Source organism: Dasypus novemcinctus, chromosome 10 (assembly GCF_030445035.2).
Source record: "Dasypus novemcinctus isolate mDasNov1 chromosome 10, mDasNov1.1.hap2, whole genome shotgun sequence".
NCBI classification, from domain to species: Eukaryota; Metazoa; Chordata; class Mammalia; order Cingulata; family Dasypodidae; genus Dasypus; species Dasypus novemcinctus.
The window spans coordinates 120,524,531-120,547,938 of record NC_080682.1 but is presented as its reverse complement, the minus strand read 5'-3'; the positions used below and the strand labels follow the sequence as shown (position 1 = coordinate 120,547,938).

General features: G+C 49.4%; 1 protein-coding gene across 1 annotated transcript in view; it reads left to right on the top strand.

Annotated features, from left to right (window-relative positions):
- Nucleotides 1-23,408, top strand: part of ME3 (malic enzyme 3) — a 191,284-nt gene that overhangs the window by 145,920 nt on the left and 21,956 nt on the right. The gene's annotated exons all lie outside the window — the stretch shown is intronic.

Here is a 23,408-nt window from a genome sequence, read left to right as displayed (position 1 = left end):
CCACTCGCCTGCCGAGGCCGGCGTGCTGCTGGGCTGCGGGTTTCAGCAGCTCCGTGGGGCCCCGCAGTGGAGCAAGGTCTCTGCTCACTTGAAAGCCTCCAGCCCTTCCGCTGTCACGGGAGCACTGTGACAGCTGGCAGGTGTGGGCAGAGCTGGGCCGCCTGTCCTCCGCCAAGTGCTGCCCTGCCTGAGCTCAGCCACCCGCCCCGGAGCAGCGGGCGCGAGAGAGAGCCGCTCTGGCCTCAGCAGCCCAGGAAGCCCACGGAACCCCACTTGGGTGGGCTTTGGGGGGTGGGAAAACTGGGTGTGACTCCCGACCTCGCCACTTCCCAGGTATGTGCTTCGGGCAGTTTCCCGCACTTTTCTAAGTCTGGGTTTCTTTGTCTGGGGATAAGAAGCGTGGGCTTTGTTGTCGAGGTTTTTGTACATGTTCCTGTTTTCAAGATGAGAGAGAATAATACTGTGCTTGTTGGCTGATGGAAATGATCCTGCACAAAACAGGAATTGGATACTGGAGTGGGAGGGGGGCGAAAGGCCTTGACCGAGCAAGGGGCAAGGATCCAGGGCACACCTGGGGAGTTTAGCCTGGAAGGTCATCCGTAGGGGCCGAGGGAGGCAGGCACTGGCAGGGCTGCAGGCGGACGGGGCGGTGTGGCAGTGGAGCGGTGGGGAACCCCTGCTGGCTGGAGCAGGGCCGTCAGCTGAGATGACGGCCGAGGAGGACCGGGTGGAGGCGTAAGGATGGAGGAGGTGACGAGATCGTTACCTCGGACAGTGGGGAGCGACCAGGCGGAGAAGTAGAGTGTGATTGCGGGCGGTGCTAAGGGCCCACTCGAGTTACTGGGGGTGGATTTAAATTAGATTAGTTCACCTGTTTTGCTAGCCAGTTTCAAACATCTGGGTGCAGGACAGGGAGAGGAAGAGAGTTGGATTTAATCGGGGCTGCAGTTTTGGCAGGTGAGAATGACAAAGGGAGAGAGAAGGCTGAGAGGTGTTCAAGGCAGTGATTGTAACGACGTGTCATGAAACCTAGGCTGGATAAGAGGGAAAATGAGGATGTGGTGGAGCGGAGGAGTAAGGGGCACTGAGAAGATGGTGGGACCGATGGTGAGGGCTAAGGATTGCTGAGCTGGTACCAGATGGGTAAGCTGGAAAGGAGGGCGATCAACATGAGCTGCCAGAAGCTGAGATTATGGAGGAAGTGCTGCTGCTGGGACATGACCACCAAAGAAGCTAATTCAGGGGTCGGCTGCATTAATAGAAGCATAGCATCCGTAACAAGGGAGGTGAATGTCCCCCTTCATCTTCCTCCTTCCGGATCCGCCTGAAAACGCCCTTCAATTCTGGACAAGATTCTTTGAGAGTCACACATTACCTACAGCACCGCCAAAGACCGATGGCCAAGGTAAGAGAGGGAGGCGAAGATGTGGGGACGAGAAGACTCAGGGACAGTGCTGTCAGTGTGAGGGACACGGGACCGGCTCCAGATATGCGAAAGCTCTGCGTCCACGTGGCGCGGGACCGTCGGCAGACGCCAGAGGAGGCGGCTTCCAGGCTGAACTCGCTCAGCGCAGCTCTCGGGCCCCGGTCTCCCTGTGAAATGAGTTCCTCCATGGAAGGAGCCCAAGAGCAGGTTGCATAGCTTATTAGTGGAGATTGACAGGAGGGAATGCAGGCACCAGGCACCCTACAAGATGCCCTCCCACCCCGATATTCCATCCTGACCCCTTAAGAGCCCTGTGTGGGGAGCGGATGTGGCTCGTGCGGTTGAGTACCTGCCTCCCACTTGGGAGGTCCTGGGTTTGATTTCTAGCGCAAGCAAAACAAACGAAGAAACTGAGTCAGGGGAGGCGATCTAGCTCTGTGGTTGAGCACCTGCTTCTCACATACAAGGTTCTGGGCTCAATCTCATACTTAAAAAAAAAAACACCCTGTGTGGCCGGCAGGATAGGAATTATTATTCTCATCTTAAGGAAGGGGAAACTGAGGCGCTGAGAGGTCGAGGGACCTATCCCGGGTCACCCAGTACCTGGCAGGACGACTGGGTCTGCAGACCAGGCTGCCTTCTAAGTACTGAGCTACCTGTGCATGACAAGAGAAGGGGATGCAATGGCCGGCTTCCTGTTCCCAGGGCGCACTGCGTATCTACCGAGTCAGGAGTCGTTCCACCATCCCCCACAGACAGGTCTTGCTGTTCGTGTGAGGACGTAAGAGGCTCTTCGGATTACCGTCAAAACCAGTCCACGGTTTCCCAGGCCCAGGGACTGTCCCCCAAGAGGAAGGAATCCTCGGGCTCCAAGGTTGAGGTAGTGACGATTGTTTTGTCTTACAAATCGGCTGCAGCAGATGTTTCTGGTGGATACTGTAGGTGGGGAAGGGGCTGGGGATGTGGCAGCCCTAGCCCAAAGCCCACGCGGAGCTGAGTCAGAAGCCCTGAAGCTGAACACAGAGTATTTTAAGAAAGGACCTTGGAAAAGCTTGCCTCCTGCCTCCAACATCCTTGCGTCCGTCCAAACATCCTGCTAATAAAAAGCTGCCCCTTCTTGCCCCTACTCATTACTCAGGCAGTGACGAAGATTTGTGGGCCTGAGAAAAAAGCTCCCAGGGGAGGGCCGGTCAGCAGAGGGAATCTCCATTTGAGTAGGGAATGAACCACAGCAACAGGTAACTGGGGGCGTCCTCCAAGGTGACAGAGGTGGATTTTCCGGGGGCCGCACGGGTGGCCCGTGGTGAAGACAGCCATTCCCTTCTTCCTGCTCTCGCCCTGCCGTTCGGGGACCCGGCGCGTTGCTCCCCAGCACCTCATCCCTTTGGCTTCCTCCAGCGCTGCTCATTTCTGGTGCGTGCAGTGAATGCATGGGCATCAGCGCTCCAGTTTGCACCTGCAGCGCTGGTTCTCCTGTATTCAGCCTGGCCTAGACAGGCGTTTGCTGCCAACAGCAGCTGCAGCATTTAGCCAGGTCAGGAAAGAAAATCACCCCCTTTTACTCTAGCTCCACAAATCCTAGATTTAGAGATTCCTAAGCTGCGAAGACAAAAAAAGAAGGGAAATAGTTAAAGAAGACTGGCTTTTAAAAAAAGGTCATCTACTTCTTTTTTAGGAGATACCAGGGATTGAACGCAGGACCTCATACATGGGAAGCAGGTGCTCAGCCACTGAACTACACCCGCTCCCCTCATCTACTTTTCTGCTCCAAAAATTTCGTTCTTTCTGAGTCTCTCTATGGTTCTCTCTGGTTTCCTATTTATCTTTCTCTGTCTCTCTCTGGTCCCTGTATGTCTGTTGATTTAACTGTCTGTCTCTTTGTCTCTCTCTCTCTCTCTCTCACACACACACACACACACACACACACACACACGGCGTCCTAGCATCCTTGTGTGCCTGCTGAGGTTGCACCCCGGTGGGAATTCCTATGAGCCGTCTTTGTTAAATGTCCAGTGTGAGCCTCTGCCCTTCCTGAACCAGCCCGTGTGCTGAGCCAGCCCACAGGTGATTCCCTTCGTTCCATCTCCCCTTATTTCTGCCCCTGTGTTTGAGGGTGTCCCTAAAGGTTTCCATTTACATACATGAACAATACAGCTCAATTACCTCGGACGTTCCCTGCTCAGATCGACAGGGAACAAACGAGCTGGTGTTTGACCAGCCCTCCTGCAAAGCACAGCCCCAAAAGCTTAAGGCTAGCAGCAAAGGGGGAAGCGTCCCCCACTGTCCCCTGCACCCTTGGTCGATAGTGTCAAAGCTCGTCCCCGCCTCCCCCGTTTCGGTTATCCACAGCTGTGGAACAAACCACCCTAAATCCCAGGGGCTTGAAACATTCTGCTCTTATCATTCTCACGCTGCGCTGACTCCAATGGTGGCTCTTCTGCTGGACTTGACAGCGGTCATTTGTGGCTGCTCTCGGCTGGCAGATCACTTGGGGCTGGGCTCAGCTGGGACATGGAAGGGATGATCGCTCTCTGTGTCCGTGTAGTCTGGAGGCCTCTCCAGATGTTCTCCTCTCAGCAGGATAGCCAGGCATTTTACACGGCCGACCAGGGGTCCAGGAGCACAGAAGTGGAAGCTGCCAGACCTTCTTAAGGATGAAGCCTAGAACTTCCATCACACATTCCTGCTTAAAACATCACAGGTGCATCCCAGATTCCAAGGGAGGAGATAACACGAAGATGTGAATACCAGGAGACGTTGTCCATTGGGGCCAACATTACAGATTAACCCACTCATCCATCCTAGGAGTAGCAGGGCATGGGGCGGTCAGCGTAAGAGGAAGACGTAACCTGGAAATGTTTTCCCAAGCAGGGCAGGGAAAGGGGAATGTAAAAGCAGGGAAATATACCACGTAAAATCAATAGGCGTTTACTTAGCATCAGCTACATACCAGACACTGTGAATATAGTGGGAAATCCAGAGAGAAATAAGAAACCGTCCTGTCCTCAAGAAGCTTTTCATTCAAAAGACATGTTTCATAGATCTCCCAGAGTTTAGACAGCCTGACATCTAAGGTTTCTTAGCCTCTGGGTCTGTATGTAAATCTGGAGCTCAAGAAGTGTTCTAAGGTGGAAATATAAAGTTATGATTTGTCAGCTCATAGATGGATTTTAAAGTCAAGGGCATGACAGAGTTCCCCTAGGGAGAGGTCCAAAGAGAAGAGACTGGCTCACCACTGTCCTCTGCACGGTGCCCTGTGGGTAACTGCAATTCACAGTTCTCAACAAAATTTACGATTGGGCAATCAGGCTAGGATATTTTGGATAGTAATGGCAAGGAGGTTAAAAGGTTTCATCCCACGTGCCAGCTCCGATTGCTAGGATTCTAAGGCCTTTCTAGGTCAACCAGGAAGTGTGTCAGGATTGATTAATATAATGCACCACATTAATAAAATGAAGGGAAGAAGGAGGCACGTGCTCATCTCAATTGACACATACAGGGCATTTGACAAAACCCAGCACCCCTCCTCGATAAAATCACTTAGAAAACTAGGAATGGATGACACTTCCTCGATATGATAAGCAGCATATATGAAAAACCCACAGCTAACATTTTAAGCAATGGTGAAAGACTGATAGTGTTCCCTCTAAGATCAGGAACAAGGCAAGGATGCCATGGTCACCACTTTTATTCATCATTGTACTGGAAGTTCTAGCCAGAGCAGTTTGGCAAGAAAAAGAAATAAAAAGCATCCATTAAATTAAAAAAAAAAAATTTTAATGTGAAGGGACAAAAAAAGCATCCAAATTGGAAAGGAAGAAGTAAAACTTGCCCTATTTGCAGATGACATGATCCTATATACAGAAAATCCTGAAAACTCCACAACAAAGCTCCTAGAGTTTATAAGCAAACTCATTGAAGTGGTTCCATTTACTACAGAATTTTGAAGTTCTCAACAAATTCATTAAAGTGTGTGTTCATCAACACACAAAAATCAATAGTGTTTCTATACACTAGTAATAAACAATCTGAAGAAGCAGTCAAGAAAAAAATCCATTTACTATAGCAAATAAAAGAATTAAATATTTAGGAATAAATTTAACCAATGATATAAGACTTGAACAGAGAAAACTACAAAATATTGCCAGTAAAATCAAAGATCTTAATAAACAGGAAAGACATTCCAAGTTCATGGATTAGAAGACCAAATATTGTTAAGATGCCAGTTCCACCCAAAGCAATTGACGTAGTCAACACAGTTCCCCATCAAAATCCCAACAGCCTTCTTTGCAGAAATGGTAAAGCCAATGATCAAATTAAAACTGAAGTGTAAGAGGCCCTGAAAAACCAAAATCACCTTGAAAAAGAATAATGCTGGAGGATTAACACTTCCCTATTTTAAAACTTACTACAAAGCTACAGTTATCAAAGCAACATGGTACTGGCACAAGGACATACATATAGACCAACAGAATTGAATTGAGAGTCAGGAATAGACCCTCACATCTATGGCCAATTCACTTCTGACAAGCCTGCCAAGTCCACTCAGTGGGTAAAGAATAGTCTCTTCAACAATGGTGCTGGGCAAACTGGATATCTGTATGCAAAAGAATGAAGGTGGACCCCTACCTCGCAGCATATACAAAAATCAACTCAGGGAAGCAGATGTGGCTCAACTGATAGAGCTTCTGCCTACCGTATGGGAGGACCTGGGTTCCATCCCTGGGGCCTCCTGGTGAAAAAGAAGAAGAGAAAGCGTGCCCGCATGACAAGCCAGTGCCCACACTCGTGCCCGCATGGTGAGCCGGTGCCCACAGGGGTGCCCACGCAAATCCCCACGTGGTGAGCCAGTGCCCTGCGCAAGCGAGTCACGCAGCAAGATGATGACGCATCAAAAGAGAGACAAGGAAGAGTCAAGGTGAAGCACAGCAGAAACCAGGAACTGAGGTGGCGCAATTGACAGGGAACCTCTCTCCTTATCAGAGGTCCCCAGGATTGAATCCTGGTGAATCCTAGAGGAGAGAAAATGAGAAGACAACACAGACAGCAAAAACAGCAGGGCTCCTTATCAGAGGTCCCCAGGATTGAATCCTGGTGAATCCTAGAGGAGAGAAAATGAGAAGACAACACAGACAGCAAAAACAGCAGGGCGGGAGGAGGGGATGGAGGGAAAATAAATAAAAATAAATCTTAAAACAATTAACTCACGTGGATCAAAGACGTAAATATAAGAACCAAAACTGGGTGGACTTGGCCCAGTGGATAGGGCGTCCGTCTACCACATGGGAGGTCTGTGGTTCAAGCCCCGGGCCTCCTTGACCTACGTGGAGATGGCCCACGCGCAGTGCTGATGTGTGCAAGGAATGCCCTGCCACGCAGGGGTGTCCCCCGCGTAGGGAAGCCCCACGTGCAAGGAGTGCGCCCTGTAAGGAGAGCTGCCCAGCGCAAAAGAAAGTGCAGCCTGCCCAGGAATGGTGCTGCGCACACAGAGAGCTGACACAAGATGATGCAACAAAAAGAAACACAGATTCCCGTGCTGCTGTCAACAACAGAAGCAGAGAAAGAAGACTGCAGCAAATAGACACAGAGAACAGACAACCAGGGTGGGAGGGAGGGGAAATAAATAAATAAATAAATCTTTTAAAAAAAAGAACCAAAACTGTAAAACTCCTGGACGAGAACACAGGGAAGCATTTTTAGGACCTTGTGTTAGGTGATGGTTTCTTAGACTTCATACCAAAAAGCAAAAGCAACAAAAGAAAAAATAGATAAATGGGACCTCCTCAAAATTAAAAACTTTTGTGCATCAAAGACTTTACCATGAAAGTAAAAAGACAACATATAGAATGGGAGAAAGTATTTGAAAACCACTGATCCAGTAAGGATTTTTTTCCCAACTAACAAAATTTAATTATATTTCTATAAACTGCAAATAATCTGAAAAAAAATTATGAAAGCAATTCCATTTAATAAAACATGAAAAATAATTATATACTTAGGAATAAATGTAGACAAGGAGTTGAAAGATATGTATACTGAAAGCTACAAAACATGGCTGGAAGTAATTCAAGAAGACTTAAATAAATAGACATCCTGAACTCATGGATTAGAATATTTCATAATGTTAAGAGGCAATGCTACTGATTTATGTATTTAGTGACTCCCCATCAAAATCCCAATGGCCTTTGTAAAGAAATGTTAGAAAACATGATCCAAAAATATATATGAATTTTAAGGGACACCAAATAGCCAATACAGTCTTGAAACAGAATAACAAAGTTGGTGAACCCACATCTCCCTATTTCAAAATATTTTACAAAGCAACACTAACCAACACAAGATAGTATTTACGTAAGGATAAATACAGAATATAGAACAAAAGATTAGAATTTAGAGTCCAGAAATAAACCCATGCATGCATATTCAAATGATTTTTAATATATAAACTTTCTTTTTAAAGAGGGTTTAGATTACAGAAAAGATACAGCAAAAGTATAAAGGGTTCCCATATACCCCACCCATTCCCCTCTAATGCTTTCCCCTATTCATAACATCTTACAATTGTGTAGAACATTTGTTAAAATAGATGAATAAATATTGGAGCACTGCTACTCACCAAGGTGTATAGTTTGCATTGTGGTTTGCACTTAATTCCAATGTCCTAATATGCCCTATGTTCCACCTATTATTCCCTCCCCTCAGAACCTCTGGTAACCACTATCTTTATATCAGTGTTACATGTGCTTCTGTTACTACAATATTAATAAGTTTACTTTGTCCATGGTTGCATTGACCCCTTATGTTTTCTCATTTCTCCACCTTGAGGATCAATAAGGATTTAATATTCAGAATATGTAATATAAAGAAACCCTACAATTCAACATCAAAAAATTCAAACAACCCAATTAAAAAATGGGCAAGAGTTGAATTGACATTTCTCCAAAGAAGATATACGAATATCCAATAAGTACATGAAAAAATGCTCAACATCAGTAGCTGTTAGGGAAGTACAGATGAAAGCCACAAAGGGAAACCATTTCACACCCCCTAGAATGAGTACTATTAAAAACATGGTAAATAAGTATTGGAGAGGATGCGGAGAAATAGGAACTCTCATTGTTGGTGGGTATATAAAATGTGGCCACTGTGGAAAACAGTTTGGCAGTTCCCCATCAAGTTAAGTGTAGAATTACTCTATGAACCAGCAATCCCACTTCTAGGTACATGCCTAAAAGAACTGAAAGCAGGCACTTCAGCAGGCATTTGCACGCTGATGTTTATAGCAGCATTACAGTTGCCAAAAAGGTGGAAGCAACTCACATGTCCTCAATCAATGAACAGATGAAAAAAGAAATGTGATATACATACATAGATTGATGTATATATAGATATATATACACACACAATGGAATATTATTCAACCATAAAAAGGAATGACATTCTAATACTTGTGACAACATGGATTTTCATCAAGATATTGTATTGAATGAAATAGGCCAAACACAAGATAGCAAATATTGTATAATCTCACTGATCTGAGATCATCAGAATAAGGAAATTTTTCTTTTAAGATTTATTTCTCCCCCCCACCCCCCCCCCCACCCCGCCCCATTGTCTGCTCTCTGTGTCTCTTCACTGTGTGTGCCTCTGTGTCTGCTTGCATTCTCATTAGGCGGCTCTGGGAACCAATCATGGGACCTTCCGGAGTTGGAGAGAGGCCATCATTCCCTTGCATCACCTCAGCTTCCTCATCTGCTGCATCTCTTATTGTCTCTCCTCTATGTCTCTTTTTGTTGCGTCATCTTGCTGCACCAGCTCTCGGCATGGGCCAGCACTCCTGTGTGGGGCAGTACTCCACACGGGCCAGCGCTCCGCGCAGGCCAGCACTGCACATGGGCCAGCTTGCAACACGAGCCAGCTTGCCTTCACCAGGAGGCCCCAGGAATCAAATCCTGAACCTCTTATATGGTAGATGGGAGCCCAATTGCTTAAGCCACATCCGCTTCCCATAAGTAAATTTATAGAGTCAGAAATTAGAATACAGATCACCAGTGCCCAGGGTGTCGGTAGGGAATAGAGATTAATTGGCTTAATTGGTACAGAGTTTCTGTTTGGAGTAATGGAGTTTCGATAATGATAGCAGAACATTATGACTATAACTAACACTATTGAATCACATATTTCAATGTGGTCGACAGGTGATATTTTAAGTTATATATATATGTTACTAGAATAAAATATTTTTTAAAAATAGGACTGTACAACACAAAAGTTAAACCCTAATATAAACTATGGGCTATAGTTAATAGCATAATTATGACAATATTGGTTCATCATTTTTTACAGAGGTACTACACTGATGTAAAGTTTTAATGATAGGGAAAAGTGTGTAGTGAGGGGTAGTTCTATGGGAAGTCTGAATTTGCTGCATGTTTTTTCTGTACAGTCTCTCTAATAAAGAAGAATTAAGGAAGACTGAATGTAAAAGGATGGAACTACATTCACCAGGTTATCTCTGAGGCAAGTTAGAATTTAAAGCAAAAAGCATTATTAGGGATGAAGAGGACCCATGAATGAGCAATAAAACGTGCAGTCTGCCAAAGAAGACTTTTTCTGAAGTATAAAGGTATACATTTAAAGTATAAAGAACAAAAGTTAAAGAATTAAACGAGAAATTAGTATACATGATGATCATTCCAGGAGGTTTCAACAAGCATTTCTCAGTAATACCAAAAACAGACAAAAACAGTGAGGGTTAGAAGACACAAACAGCTTGATTAACAAGCTTCGTCTAATATGCCTGAATAAAACTCTGCCCCACAGTTAGAAAATGCACATTCTCCTCAAGATTACATGGAACATTTACAAAAGTTGATCACTTGCTAAGACATAAAGCAAGTCTCAATAAATTTCAAATACAGTATTACACAAACTGTGTTTTCTAATCATGCTGCAGTTACACTGGAAAAAAACTACAAGATATTTCACAAATCCATACATTTGAGAATCTAAAAATTCATCTCAAAACAACTCAAAAAAATCGTAGTAGAATTTGGAAATTCTTTTATAAAATACTTAGAACTGAACAATAATGTAATTATTTCATAGCAAATCTACTAGGTAAAAGAACATTTACCACCTTAAATGCTTTTAATAGAAAACAAGAATGTCTGCCTGAAAATTAATGACATAACCTGCAAGCTAATAAGTTAGGGAAATAGAATAAATCCTAAAAAGTAGAAGGAAAGAGATAGGAAAGATAAGAGCAGAAATTAAATTACAGAACAAAGATAAAACAGTGAGAATCAATAATGACAGAAAAATGTGTCTTTTTAAAGATTAATTTAAGTAGACAAAACTCTGAAAAAATTGAGTAGGAGAAAAAGGGGAAGACAAAAATAAACAGTAACAAGCATGGAAATGGGATATAACTTCAAATACAGCTTAATATTTTAGAGACGATAATTTGAACAACATTATGCCAATAAATCTGAAGCTTAGATGAAATGAGTTAAGTCCTAGAAAAATATAAATTGCCAAAACGGACTTCAGAAAAACTAGAAAACTTGAATAGACATATATAACCATTAAAGAAATCGATAAAGTAATTTTAAATCTACATACACAGACCAGATTAAACCCACATGATTTTATAAACAAGTTTTACGAAAATTTTGAAGAAACAAGTCCCATCTTGTATGAACTCTTCAAGAGAACAAAAGGAGAGAGAAAACTTTGCAACTATGTAACTTTGCAACATAGTTAGTAGGTTATCTAGTATAAGCTGGATATAAAAAATAAAATTAAAAAAGTACTCACACACACACACAAAAGAACATTACCAGAAAGAAAAGTACATCCAATCTCATTCATGAAGATAAATATAGGGAAATGGATGTAGTGCAAACGACTGGGCTCCCGTCTACCATATCGGAGGTCCAGGGTTCAATTCCCAGGGCCTCCTGGTGAGGGCAAGCTGGCCTGTGCAGCAAGCTGGCCCACATGGAGTGCTGGCCTGCAGGGCAAGCTGGCCGGAGCAGAAATCCGGCACAGCAAGATGACACAGCAAAAGAGACACAGAGGAGAGACAATAAGAGACACAGCCGATCAGGGAGCTGAGGTGGTACAAGAGATTGAGTGCCTCTCCTATTCCGGAAGGTCGCAGGATCAGTTCCCAGTGCCCTCTAAAGAGAAGACAAGCAGACACAGAAGAACACACAGTGAATGGACACAGACAGCAGACAGCAAGTGCAAAACAACGAGGGGGTGGGGGATAAATAAAGCTTTTTTTAAAAAGATAAATATAAAACTCTTTTGCAAAATGTGGCACACTGAGTCCAACAGTGTATAAAAGGATGCTAATAATCCATCACAGCCAAACCAAATTTACCCAGCATTGCAATAATAGCAACATTAAAAGACATTTAACATAGTTCAATGTATTAACAGGTAAGGAAAAAAATTATGTGGTCATCTCAATAGATGCAAAAATAGCATTTGATAAACTTCACTTTCATCATTTTAGTTTCTAAATTCAGGAAATTTGGAAGTAATGGTACCTTTCTTTAGTTGATAAAGAATATCTCAAGAAATAAATACCCAGAACAAACATCATCCTTCATGGTAAAACATAAGCCTTTTCAGTAATAACACTGAACGTTAATGGATTGAACACCCCGATCAAAAGACACAGACTGATAGACTGGATAAAAAAAATATGAGCCGCCTGTATGTTGTCTACAAGACACTTCAGACAATAAGGAGACAACCAGGGTAAAAGTGAAAATTTGTAGAAGGTATACCATGAAAACAGTAACCAAAAAAGAGCCGGAGTAGACCAGATAAATGTAAAATAACAATATTATAGTATAAGAACAATCATTATTCAATGTGGGGCAGGCTAGATCAGGGAATAAAGAGAGGAATCTGGGACCTAGCAGAAAAACGCCGCCATGAAACACGTGGCGGTGGAAACCGCCCCCTGCAGGACGACCCTACAAGACGGCGGCTGGAGGAACCTCGCGAGAATTCCCCGTTTCCAACGGGGTTTCCTCCGCCATCAAGGAAAAGCTCCAGATGTTCTCAAGGAGCGCTGCCATTGGGCCTCCCCCAGGGAATTGATGGGTGGGGTAACCAATCAAAACAGCAAGCAGCTGGGGTTCCTCCCCTGAACATTAAAAAGGGGCAGAATAATTAATGGCTTAAAAAGCAAGTCCAGAAGTTGACTATTCGGCACTGTTTGCCCTTTCTCCCCTGCCCAGATTAACATGCAAATAGACCTGGGATTTGTGATCTGGAATGTAATCTATAAATCAGCCCTTTTTACCCCTTTCCAGCCCTTTTCCCCTCTTCCTGGGACCCATAATCTGCTATTTTCTCCCATTTCTCTTCTCTAATTTTCCTAATAAACTACTGGCCTCACTGGAAAAAAAAGATTCCCACTGATATCTGGAGGGTAAGGTGACTCACTCTGACTTCTATTCTAGTACTAGAGACCCTAACTAGTGCAGAAAAACCAGAAAAGAAATAGAAATGAAGAAACAGAACTATCACTATTCATAGACTACACAGAATTCCCAGACATGAGACAGTTTATAGACCCAAGACCCATGGGGTGGCGGGAAGGCCAGGCCCCTTGGGAAGGAACCTACTGCACTGCCAAAAACGCATCCTGTCCCCCCTCCTCCCAGCTGCCCTGAATGCCAGTAGGGTCCACCCATCAGAGCAGGGGCTTATGGGGCAGGTGGTCAATGGAGTTTTAGCTCAGGTCCACTCATAATGGGGGCAGTGGGCTCCCAAGCTTCTTCGCGGCCGTTTCCCCAGGTCTAGAATATGCGATTGGAATAGACACACCCAAGGACTAGCAGAATCCCCATGTATAAAGTTGGGTAACAACTCACAAAAATTATTTTAAAAAATGATTCCATCCGAATGAGTTATGCAAGGGAAAAAATATCTGTATGTATATACACCAAACTGTTAACAATGATTCCATTTCAGGGATGGAATTGGCAGGCTTTTTGTTTTCTAAGGCACTCATTTCTATAATTTTGTTTCTGTGCAGGCGTTTCTTTTGTAATTAGATGGGGAAATCAGTGAATTATATATATAGTGAATTAAGTAGCAATTCTTACTCAGAGTTCCTGCCAACGGTTGCATTTAAAAATAAATAAATAAACATTAGCAAGGATCCCATCCTTCCACATCTGATGAATTTGGGGCTAGGCTGACCTGGGCTGCTATGGACAGTAAAGCAATTCATAGACATTAAATCATTTAACCCACACAACAATCCTATTAAATTGGCACAATTATTGTCCTCTCCCACTAAAACCTGAGTTCCAGGAAGGGATCTTTGTCTATTCTGCTCACTGCTGTATCTCAGGTATTTAGAACAACACCGAGGCAGAGTGAGTTCTCAGTAAATATTTATCAAATGAACCCGCCTGTCACAGATGAGAAAGATTAGGGACCTTGCTCAAGGTCACACATTTAGTGAACCTTGGAGCCAGATTGTGAACCCAGGGAGTCTCACTACAGAACCCACCCTTTAAATTAGATACTCACTATCTTTGTTCTTTTGTATGAACAAAGATAGTGCAAGGGGATGGGGAAATTATTGCTTAACTAGTGCAGAGTTTCTCTTTGAAGTGATGAAAAAGTCTGGGTAATGGATGTTGGTGATGGGAGCACAATACTGTGAATATGATTAATACCACTGAATTGTACACTTGAAAGTGGTTTAAATGAGATATTAGGTGTTTTATAGATGTTACTTCAATGAAGAGTTTAAAAAAAGATGGCCCAGCCTGTCCCAGACACCCTAGTGAAACAGGAGGCCAGGGGCACACATGGGAGGAGGAGCCTCGGAAAGCTGCTCTACTCCACGTTCTCACGTCCTCTCTCCAGCAGAGAAGGCAAGATCAGTGCCCACCCGTCCTCACCACAGGGAGTCACCAGCTCCCGTTGTCAAAGCTCTCTAGCTTCTGGCAGCAAAGGAAGCATCCTCTTAATTTGCCAAGGTCCTGGTCAGTGCCTTGGCTGTGCCTTTTAAACCACCTTGAGGCCAGCTCTCCTGTGGCCCCATCGTAAACCAGAGCTGGGCGCCTCCTGCAGGCCTCTCAAAGAGCTGCAAGCCCCAGCCAGCTCAGCAGACCCCCAGGGGAAGAGTTCACACTCTGGCTCCAAGCTTCTCCTGCTGGTTTTAAAACGGTATCAACAGAAGAAAGCCCCTAGGCTCCTGGCATCCAGACCACAAAGAGAGTTCAAGGGTTTTATTTTAATTGAAAACGGCTGTGTGTGGTGAGCAATACACTGTCCCTGGAAGCCCTGATTGTAATGACTCGAGGGTGTGTTTAGATTCTGAGCCCCTCTCGGCGTTTTCATACACACTGAATTTTAGGGATTCCTTCTGTGGTTCATTCTGTATCTGACCATTCACGTTTTCCCAGCTGTCCGTCTCTGTGGGTGCAATCTCACAGTCTTAAATTCATGAGCAAGGAAGAACCTGATCATTTGATCCAAATCCCTCCCTTTATAGACGGGGAGCAGAGACCAACAGAGAAAATTATTTCCCCAAGGTTGTGCCTCTGGTTAGTGGCCAGACATTGTAGATAATGAGGAAATAGTAGGAAATTAAGGAGAATCAATCCAGTTGTTTATTCTTACTCACAAAATACATGAAAATTAACTCCAAGTTTCCTTCAGCTTGTATTTATCATGTGCCTTCTCTGCCTGCCGCGAAAAATGCAGTTGTCCCTGAGATTATATAATATGGACACATGAGATAATAGAGACTAGTTGAGGACAGCATCCAGGCATTTGTTTACTCATTCATGTATTCATTCATTCATTGGACAAGTATTTATTGAGCATAGCAATAACCGGAAATAGTCCTTGCCCTCAAGTAGCTGGCAATCTACTAGGGGGAGAAAACGGATGCTCAAATAATTTCTGCAGGTCTTGGGGGTTGGATTACATGCCTAGTTAATGACCCTACCTGGATTGGGGGTTGGATTACATGCCTAGTTAATGACCCTACCTGGAGTTTCTATCAAGGCTTATTGGAGAAATCAGGTGGTCAATGGACGTGGGACATTTAGTTGATTTTTAAAAGTCATGACCTTCAGGAAAGAGCTGGCAAACTCATTTTTACAAATCACCTACTCCATGCTCCATGCTGGGTGCTTTATCTTTAATTATCACAGAAACCCTTAGAGATCAAGCAACTCAGGTTCAGAGAGGTCAAATGAATTATCCCGAGTCACCCAGCTAGAAATTGGAGGAGTCTGGACATGCCCTAACTCCTGATCCCAAAAGCTATGCATTTCTTTTTCTTTTTATCTTTTTTTCTTTTTTTAGTACAGATACTGCGAAGGACCTGCTTTCCCACCCTCGCTGGGAAAACACTCCCGGCAGCTGGTGCTCATTCATGAATCCTGGGGGTGAGAGAGGAGCGGTCAGTTCAGTGAGATGAAGATAACTGCCTAGGGAGGAGCCCATGGCGCCACAGGGAGCTGCGAATGGCTTACTGGACTGGGCATGCCCACGAGGGGGCCGTTCTCTGGCCTCTGTTTGCTCATGCATTCATCTGTGCAAAAAATATTACTGAGCCTGCCAAAGCTTAGGGCACCGGGTATATAGCAGGGAAGAGGGTAAAGCCTGTTTGGTCCTCCATCACGGGGCTCTGAAGCCTATGTGCCCAGAGCAGGGGCAAGAGGGCATCAGTTGAAGCTCATCTTCAGGCCTTCCTGAGTTCCAGGACCTGCCTGTAATGGTAAGACACAGCCCCAGGGGAGCGGATGTGGCTCAAGAGGTTGAGCACCTGCCTACCACATGAGTTCCCTTCCCAGTGCCTCCTGAAAAAGGAAAAAACAAACTAACTAAAAAACAAGCAAAAGAAATGATAAAACCAACTCAGGGGAGCCAATATGACTCAGTGGTTGAACGACAGCTACCCACATAGAAGGACCCCAATTCCTGGTCCCCATACCTCAGAAAATAAGTAAATAGCGCAGCCCCAGCTTTCAGCAGCTTCTGGTCTAGTGCTTACTCTGATCCAGTCCATCACCCGCATGGGCCGGTCTTTTTCCTTCTCCCTTCTCTACCTTTGGCTCACTCGGATCTGGAAAGCCCCAAACTTAGACTGGTTGCCACCCAACCTCTCCCTCTCCCCCTACCCCCAGACTCACGGTGATAACTCAAGGTAGACTTAGCCAGTTCTAGGAGAGAGGGGCAGCTCGAGGTGGGATTAAATGACAGACTGACTGGTCCAAATACCACAGCAGTATCCTCGAACAGATCGACCCTAATGCACCAAACTAAGCAGGGAAGCTGCCGGAGGACGCCGTGGCGGCGGCGGCTTGACAAGTGCCCTCCACGGCCATGCAGGCGCCACACAGGCGGGAGGCCCCGCGCCAGCCCGGGGGTCGGCGGCTGGGAGAAGTGCCCGACTCGGAGAGCAGGAGCCCGAGGCTGAGGCCGCGTGCCCGGGGGCAGCCTCAGCGCGACCCTGCGAGGTCAGGGGTCGGCGGGTCGCGCCCTGCTCTTCCCGCCCTGGGACGCCGGCGCCATGCGCGTGCTCGCCCGCGAGCTCAGCAAACGGGGAGTTCCGGGGGAAATCCTCGCCATCCCTCAAGCGTCTTCAGCGTGACTGGGCTGGCCCTTCCGGGCAGGGGCCGAGGAAGGGCCGCGCTCTCCTGACCCCCGCCTCAGCCGGCGCCGCTTCCTGTCACCCTGCTGGGGAGGATGGCGCTTCCCCTCAGGCCAGCGTGCAGGCGCCGCGCCCGCGGCCCGCCAGGCGGCACGGCCGCGCATCTCCCGGCCTGGAGCAGGGAAGGCCCCCGGGCCCGCGCTCACGCCGCCCAGGCCCGCGCTCACGACACCCCAGGCCCACGCTCAGGCCACCCAGGCCCGCGCTCACGGCCCCCCTCCAGGCCCGCGCTCACGCCGCCGAGGCCTGCGCTCACGGCCCCCCTCCAGGCCCGCGCTCACGCCGCCCAGGCCCGCGCTCACGGCCCCCCTCCAGGCCCGCGCTCACGACACCCCAGGCCCGCGCTCACGACACCCCCAGGCCCGCGCTCACGGCCTCACCCCCCCCCCCCCCGCTCGCCCTCACGGCCCCCCCCAGGCCCACGCTCACAGCCCCGAGGCTCACGACCCCCCCCAGACCCACCTTCACGCCCCTCCACAGGCCCGCCCTCACGGCCCCCCCCAGGCCCGCCTTCACGCCCCCCCCCAGGCCCACCTTCACGCCCCCCCCCCAGGCCCGCCCTCACAGCCCCGAGGCTCACGACCCCCCCAGGCCCACCTTCACGCCCCCCCCAGGCCCGCCTTCACGGCCCCCCCCAGGCCCGCCTTCACGCCCCCCCCCCAGGCCCACCTTCACGCCCCCCTCAGGCCCGCCCTCACAGCCCCGAGGCTCACGACCCCCCCAGGCCCACCTTCACGCCCCCCCCAGGCCCGCCTTCACGGCCCCCCCCAGGCCCGCCTTCACGCCCCCCCCCCAGGCCCACCTTCACGCCCCCCCCAGGCCCGCCCTCACAGCCCCGAGGCTAACGACCCCCCCAGGCCCACCTTCACGCCCCCCCACAGGCCCGCCTTCACGCCCCCCCACAGGCCCGCCTTCACGGCCCCCCCCAGGCCCGCCCTCACGGCCCCCCCCAGGCCCACCTTCACGCCCCCCCCCCAGGCCCGCCCTCACGGCTGGCACCCTCCCACGGCTTCCGCGCGCAGCATCGCTCCCGCGGCCACGAGTCCCCTCCGGTGCGCGCAGCCTCTCCCCGTCGGGCGCCTGGAGCCTCCGCCTTCTGTGGCGCTGCAGTCTGTGTGCTTGGAGCTTCGCCCGCGCCCCGCTGTGTTCCTCGAGGCCACGCAGAACAAGCCAGTCCCGCGGAACTGGCTGGGTGTGTGCGAAGGGACTCAGGGCGCCCCATCCCCGGCCTTCACGCGGGCTCAGGATGCCCGCGCGCTCCAATCCACGGTTTCCAGTGTCCCCACCCAAAGGAGAGTCTCCTGGCGTCCCCATGACTTCCCTGACCCCCGACCTCCCCCACTTCCCACCCTCAGCAGCCGGCGTCGGCGTCGCTGCGTCCCACTCGTCGGGGTGGAGCTGCGGGCTGAGCCCTCGTGGCCGGCCCCCCCAGGCCGGGAGCCCCGAGGAGAGCACCGCGTGGTCTCCACATCCCCGGCCAGCTCCCCGTGCCCCTCATACCTCCCGCCTCCACACCCGCTCCCGACCGCAGGGCACACCTGTCATCTCTAAACCAACGCGTCAGTGCTGCATCCCGCAGCGGCTGTCAGCCCCCCGCCCCTATGGCCAGGTGTCCACAGCCAAGTCACCACTGCCACCCCTGCCCCCTCGTTTCTACATACCCCCTGCCCTAGGGCTCTGCCACACCGCTTAGCAGCAAGTAGTCCTCGAGGATCACAGATGACCTTCTTTTCTTCTTTTTAAAATTTATTTCTCTCCCCTTCCCCCTACCCCCGTTGTCTGCTCTCTGTGTCCATTCGCCGTGTGTTCTTCTGTGTCCACTTGCATTATCTGGTGGCACTAGGAAACTGCGTCTCTCTTTTTGTTGCATCATCCTGTTGTGTCAGCTCTCCATGTGTGCGGCGCCATTCCTGGGCAGGCTGCGCTTTCTTTCGCGCTGGGCGACTCTCCTTATGGGGCGCACTCCTTGTGCGTGGGGCTCCCCTACGCGGGGGACACCCCTGCATGGCACGGCACTCCTTGCACGCATCAGCACTGCACGTGGGCCAGCTCAGCACACAAGCCAAGAGGCCCGGGGTTTGAACCCTGAACCCTCCGTATGGTAGGCGGATGCTCTATCAGTTGAGCCCCAACCGCTCCCCTCCACTGGCCTTCTAAACACTAACTCCAGCATACGGTTGACCACGGCTGCTCTGGAGGCTCCCCTTGCAGCCCAGGTCCCCTGCTCACCTTCCTGTGCTGGACTCCTCTGCACCCCGGTCCTGGGCAGTGGGTGTCCCCCGGGCTGGGTCCTTGCCGCGCTCCCCTCTCACTCCACGCGCTGTCCCTGCAGACGCCCTCGGCTCCTGGCAGCGCCCTGAGCGTCTTGGGGAATCCAGCGTGTTCATCAGGTGTGCCCAGCCCCGGAGACCCCGCGTGCCCGAGCCCGCCTTACCTAGCCAGCATGCTTCCCTTCCCCCTGCGAATCGCGGGGAGTAGCGGGCACCCTCCACCCACCCGGGCGCCTCCTCCCTCACCTTGCACGTGGTAATCATAGCCCCAGGCGGGCAGTGCCCACCACCTGCCAGGCTTTTTTTGTGCATCAGGCGTTCATTTCTCACAACAGGGTGTGAGAGCGGCAGTTCCCCCGCTCCGTTACCCGCGAAGGAGGGAGGACGGGGGCTAAGCAGCCCCCCTGCGATCACGATCCCGCCTCGCCCAGTGGCAGGGCCGCACGGCCTGATCCCGGGCGCTCTCCTCTCCACACGCCCCCGTTCCTCCACACCGGCTGTTCTCTCCCTAAAACCTTTTCACCCAGCCCCTGCTCTCCCTCAGGTCCCCCTCACCCTGCCCCAGGACGTCGTGATGCCTTGCTGGGTCGCATGCCTCCTTGTGCCCAGGACGGCCTCCCAGCTGTCCATCCACTCACCCGCTTGGCTGCCGGAACGTTCCAAAATGCACGCTGCTTTCCTGCCCAAGCCCCGCGGTGGTCCGCCTGCCTCCAGACCGTCCAGGCTCCCTGTGCCTGGACACGCGGGCTCTAAAGGTTTGGCCCCTGGACTCCCGCACAGCCATGCCCTTCCCACCGCCTCCCGTTTCCACCCCCCACCCAGGCTCCAGCTCTCCTTACTTCCCTGCAGCTCCAGGAAGGCCCCGTGCTCCCTCATGCACAGGACACGCCGTCCCCTCTGCTGAGGGGCCCTCTCCCTCCCCCAGGCCCTCCCACACAGGCTGCCCGTGAACTGTGCTCATCCTCCAAGGCCCTTCTCTCCGAGGCTCATCGCTGGTTCTGTGCTGCGCAAAGGTGTCTGCCTCTCAGAGGCCTCCAGTGACGGAGCATGTGCCTCTGATATCCTTGTCACGCTGCTTTTTTACTTTCTGTGTCCCCATTGGACTGAGATCCTGGTAGTGTTTTCTGTGCAGTGAAGACAGTGCCTTGTTCAAAGCAGACTTAGAAATGCTTGTTGAATTTTTGTATCATACCTGGAGTTATTCCTGGCACAAAGAGGATATGCTGCCCAATACTTTTCTTTATTGAATTTGAAACAGAGATGTGCATAAATAATTGGGATACAGTGTGATAAGTGCTAGTATAAGGTCTGCCCAGAATATCACGGGACCTCAGAAAAGAGTTAGTACTATCCAGAGGATAGGGAAGGAGATAGTCATGGAAGGCTTCCTAGAAGAGGCAGCATCTGAGCCCACCTTGCAGTGTGAGTAGGAGTTGGCCTGGGAAAGACGGGACTTCTGGGCCAGTAAGTTGAGCAAAGACCCAGGGCAGTGCAAGGGCCCACAGCAGTGGGGAAGCAGCAAAATGTGCCTAGAGTGTTGGAAGACATGGGAGGGATGTTGAGGGGTAAGGCTGGGGCCACAGAGCTTGGACAGAATCCCAGAAGCCCCAGAGCCCTCTGAAGATTTTCAGGAAATGAGCGGCCTGCCCAGATTGGTGTTTAGGAGATGTGGAGGATAGATTGGAGGAGGGAGGGGAACCTGGGGAGGTAAGAGCACTCTCCATGGAATCCTGGCCAGAAGTGATAACAGAAATCCCAGCAAGAGATGGCCTGACTCCGAATCCACCTGTCCCGCCTGGTACAAAGTTCCTTCTGCAGAGCTGTGTCTCTCAAAGTGTGCTCCACCCTAGGAGGGGAGGGCGGGCTGCAGCAGGTAAAGTCCCTGGTCAAATAAATTTAGAAAATGCTTAGTTCCCTGTAATGCAGGACTTTTCAGAGCCTTTCATCTGCATTGCATGTGTAATATGCAAAGTTTCCCAAATTCTTTCTGAGAGCACCTAAGGGGACTCGATTTTAGTGGACTATGCAAAGTAGAAGCAGAAACCTAGAGCTTTCACGATTCTGTCAACTCCAGTTCCTGGAAAGAAAACATAAACGAAATGGCTTTCCATTGAGTTACAACCAGCATTCTCCCTGAATCCTCTGCTCTGGGAGTCTTGTGCGGGTGTTCTCACTTGGGACAACAGAGTGGACTCGCATGGAAATGTGAGTGGAAACTTTTAGTCATTCTTTTTGCACCTGCTCTTCCCAGCTTGCTCATGTTTGTTCAGGCCTGAAAGAGGTCAGACCCAGGTGTTTGAAAGAATGGCAGTTCCTGCCCTGTGAAACAGAAAACAGGTCTGCAGCCTCTGGAATGTTCTGTGTCACCGACGTCCCTCTGGCTACACACGGTCCTGGGGAAGGGCAGACAGCCACCCTGACCCTTCTTACCCTGGGAAGCCTGGAGCCCAGGTGGCAGCGGCCACTTCGTTGGCCCTCCTGAGGTTCCTCACCTGCCGTGCACAGCTCCCCAGAGCTCCGGGTGCAGGTCAGCCCGTGCAAGCCTCCCCTTGCCTGAGCACGAGGGAAACGTACTCCTCTGTCTCCCCATCAGCCTGGTGACTCCCGGTGAGCCCTGGCCTTGGGGTGCTTTCCCTGGCAGATCCCGGGTTGCTTCCCAGCTGAGTCCCCAAGGTCGAGAGTCCAGGCGTGGGGAGGTACCTCTTTCTCCCCTGCAGGAATTCTCCCCTGGAGGAGCCTCAGATGTTCCTCGGCCACTGCCAGGGCTTCAGGGGGAGGAGTTCCAAAGGGCAGGAGGGGACAGAGCAGGAGCTTCCCCAGCACGGGGCAGGAGGGCGGCAACGAGCTGTCAGCACCAGCACCAGGAAACCACACACTGCCCCGAGCTGTGGGCCCTGAGCCGGGACCCTTCCATCCTGCTCCCTCTGCTCGACTGGTTTGTTTAAGCTCAAAGGACCTGGAAACACTGACTGTCCAAAATTTCCCATCACAGGGTGCCCTTCCTAGGACGGTCAGACCTCACTGCTCTGGACTAGTGGAGATACCTGAGCTAAGCTGGCCGCGTATCTAGTCCAGCCCCCTTAATTAAGCAGCTCCTGCTGCAACCACAGTCCTCCCAGAGCGGGAAACTGAGTCCCAGCGAGGGACAGGAGATTCCCGCAGGACTTGTGCTTAGCTGTGGCAGACAGAGAAAAAGAACAAAGTTTTCCTGTCTCCCCGTCCAGCTTTTTTTTCTTTAACCACACAGTATTGTCTTTCCCAATGGGGGGGGGGGGCGCAGCTTTATTGCTCATTTAGTTTTCTCTTTTTCTTTGTTAATTTTTATTCTTGTACATATATATGACCTATGTTTTCCCTTTGAAACCACTTCCAAATATACAGTTCAGTGCTGTTACTTACAACCACAGTGTTGTGCTACCGTCACCACATGTATTACCAAAACTTTTCCATCAAACTCGGTACAGTTTAAGCCTTAACTCCCTATTACAAGTCCATGTTACCATTAAAACTAAACTAAGGCAGGTTCTGGAGTCAGAGAGAGCCGGGTTCAGATTCCAGCTCCAGCACGCTTCCTAGGGTGGAATAAATAGTCCAGGGCGAATAACAACATCCGCAGCTCCGGTTTCCCTCTCTGAAAATAGCGCCTGTTTCATCAGGTGGTGTGAAGACAAATTGAGCTAATGTAAGAGTTCACTGCGATGCCCAGTGTTCTCAGTTGAAGCTTAGCTATTTTTGTTGTTGTTTGTGGTAGTGTCTTAATGAATAGGCTATTAATAATTAGCATTGGAATTCATGTTATGGTCAAGGTTCATTACTTGTATATGTATGTACATGAATGAGTTGAAGGTAATTTATGGAGTTTGAGAAAGTTTTTTTCTACCTCAGCCATTTACATTTTCACTTTGAAATTTTGTTTTTGTTCCTAATTGGCTCTTAATTAGTTCAACAAGTTGGCAGGCAAACTCACAACACTAAATTTCCACCAGCTCCTCCATTTATC